At 43.1% G+C, this 2,927-nt stretch overlaps 1 long non-coding RNA gene across 2 annotated transcripts; it reads left to right on the top strand.

The window, feature by feature from the left end:
• Positions 1–1,132: 1,132 nt before the first annotated feature.
• On the top strand, positions 1,133–2,927 carry LOC112451430. Of its 2 annotated transcripts, none has more exons than XR_003040252.2 (3): positions 1,133–2,328; positions 2,434–2,775; positions 2,843–2,927. It is a non-coding gene; the product is annotated as an uncharacterized LOC112451430 (long non-coding RNA). The 2 variants fall into 2 exon arrangements; XR_003040253.2 differs by having other exon boundaries at positions 1,133–2,356.

Genomic DNA, 2,927 nt, shown 5'->3' with positions numbered 1-2,927 from the left:
AAGTGCTTTTGTTTGATTTTGCATCAATTTGTCTGTAAACTTAGATTTTGTAATTTTATACACAACTGTCATGACTTGGCTTCCTTGGGGTTTTGTGTTTTCAGCTTCTCATAACAGTAATTACAGTAAAATACAATTTTCAGCCTAAATTGCTTTAATAGTTGCTTCTTAAAGTCTGATTGAACACCACTGGCTGGATTTCTTTTAAATCGCAAAATAGTAAACAGGACTTTTGTGAAGAATTTTCTGAAATAACTTCATTTTCTACATTTCTAAACTGTACGGTGCTCTTTCTGCCATTACTCTGAAACCTTTGAATGTTTAAAAGTGCAGCTCCCAGGCCGTTACAATGAAATGAAAACAACCGGACCACATTGTGTCCTAATCGGTTCGGAAGGCGCGGGCTTTGGATGGAAGTTTTGAAATGTTTGTCAAACTGTTCTCCCTCCATTCAGCTGTGTTGACATATTGCATACCCTGAAAGTGGACTCGCGTGAGGCTAAAGTAATGAAAGCCAGAAAACTTTATGATTTGTGAGTTCAGATGTCGGCGGAAAACACAAACACGTCGCTTCACCCATCAGAACAAAGAGAGATTAATAATGCAGATTGTGATTCCTTTAATCCCCAATCATTAAAGGAAGAATTCTCATTAGTACTGAACGGCCAGTTGATAAACCAGCTGCACATATGGTAGATCAGTTTTAAACAAAAAACAGGAATGCCACCTCCAAAAGATGGACACTTCCTCTTGTTGTCAGCGGGCGTTCCAGCTGTGATCACTTTAAACCTCCACCCTTCACCCCTCCTGCAAAGTGAGGACACCACAGTAGCTTTTGATCAGGCAGCGAAGGAGACGTTTCCCCTGAGCGGATCAACACGTGGCCACAGAGAAGGCTTTCACATGGGACCTCGTCATGTGCTTTCAGAACGACACACACACACACACACACACACACACACACACACACACACCAAGTTTCACACACGACCACATCAAAGCGCCACAGCACATCAGCATTGTCAGTACATGATGAGCACATGTGCCAGGAACGTCTCTGAAAGGCTTCTGTTTATTCTGTGCAATGAGATTACCTGACATGTAAGACTTGGATAAAAAAAAAAAAAAAAAAGTCATGTTTATGGATTTAAACCAACTCAATGCGAGGAGACGTTTGAAAGCTAAACTTTCACTTTTCGGAACAGCCGTCCAGAGAAATCATCGGAATATGGAGTAAATATTCCTGTGTTTAGTTTTGGCCCGTTGATGCTTATCCAGCTCGTTTTGGTTCAACACTGAACATAGTTTATCTTTAACAATAGCAACACAACCAGAAACTTGAGATTGAAACAATGTTCCTTAGGTCTAAAATTAGAAGCATTTGCCTTAAAGTGACGGTTCAGTTCTGTGGAAGGATTAGGATCAGTTAACATCTTACCTGTTGTAGATAGTTCTTTAAACGACTTCAATGACAAGTTAATGGCTAGTCTGAGACCAAAGAAGATTGCTGTCATCTAAAAAGGGCTACAGCCAGCTGCCGCTGCTAGTTGTGCTTGAATATAACCACAGAGTCTGATGTAGATGGCTGTGTGATAGAAAACAGATTTCTGGGTTGGGACTGTTGGGGACTAGTTTGAGACAAGAATTGGCAAGAGAACGTGCAAAGTTTTACTCAGTCTCACACTGAACGACATGTTTGCGCGCGCTCATAATTAGATTTGTGGCAAAGTCTGCTGGGAGCTGGCAAAATATTGACAACAAAAGCGCGACTACAGTGGTTTAGAATTACAAAAAACAAACTGAGAAGGATTCCAGGTGCCTGTGACAACTCTGTGACTATTTCTGTTTTTGTTTTTTTTTTTGTTTTCTTAACAGGTTCAAAGTTCATGTGACACAAGAGTGAGGCTCTGCAACTCAGGCGAGAACCCCTGCAAACATTTCCAGACATTTTGGAAACTCCCTCGGGAATGCTGTTTGCAAGTTGTCGTCAACAATAACAGCTCAGTCAGATAGTACCTTAAAGGTTTATGAAACAGAAATTACATGAACCCCTATGAAATATTGGAGGCTGAAGTTGTCTTAAGACGGCAGAGGTTCCCTTTGGTCTGAGCCCCGCTTGGATTAGTCATTGTCAGGTTGGATTCTGTTTTGTTTCCGTTTTGGTTTTTGTTTTCTTTTGTTTTGGGAAGCCTGCTGCTTCCACATTTCCCCACCAGATGCCGCCTGTGAGCAGAGCCCCTGGAGCAGTGCGTGGGAGAACCCGGAGACACACCTGTGGCGCATTAGATGACAGTTACTGTGGATATTTAAGAAGCGGCGAACCGACACGTCAGTGCTTGAGTGTTTGTTTACCCTGGTAATCAAACGTTGCAGTGAAAGGCCCTCTGAGTAAGCTCCCCGAAGTAATTCTGTCTGTGTTTATCTCCTTGTCAGGTTTTGCCTAAAGTTTTCCAGAGTTTTGCAAGAACAAAGTTTATGCTAACTCCTGCGAACCCCCTGTCTGCTACCTCACGACGCCACTGGTATTTCCAATCGGTTGCCTTCCTAGAGCACTCCCTTCCTGGTCTTTTGTTCTTTAAGGATTTCTTTGTGACGCAGCAGCACGTACCTGCTTGTGCCCGAAACTAGCCGGCTTCTCCATCTCTGGATCGCTGTTAAGTTGTCAGCTCCCCCTCCACACAGCAAACTACCTGTCCGTCCTCCCACGGCTCCTCGGTTCTCCCTGCCGCCTCCAGATTCAAGTCCGCTCCAACAAGTAACTCACTCTGCTCTAAAGTAAGCCTCCGCCTTAAGATCTGTGATTCCTTGTGTATTGGAAACTCACCTTACTTCTCCTCAACAGTGGCTATCCTGGTGGATTCAATCCTGACTCCTACTCCGCACTCACTCCCTTTTTCCTTCACAATAAACAATATTGTTTTGAAAAA

The sequence above is a fragment of the Kryptolebias marmoratus genome, linkage group LG11 (assembly GCF_001649575.2).
Source record: "Kryptolebias marmoratus isolate JLee-2015 linkage group LG11, ASM164957v2, whole genome shotgun sequence".
Lineage (NCBI taxonomy): Eukaryota > Metazoa > Chordata > Actinopteri > Cyprinodontiformes > Rivulidae > Kryptolebias > Kryptolebias marmoratus.
Note: the sequence above shows the minus strand (reverse complement) of the source record. Positions and strands in the feature narration are given on the sequence as shown.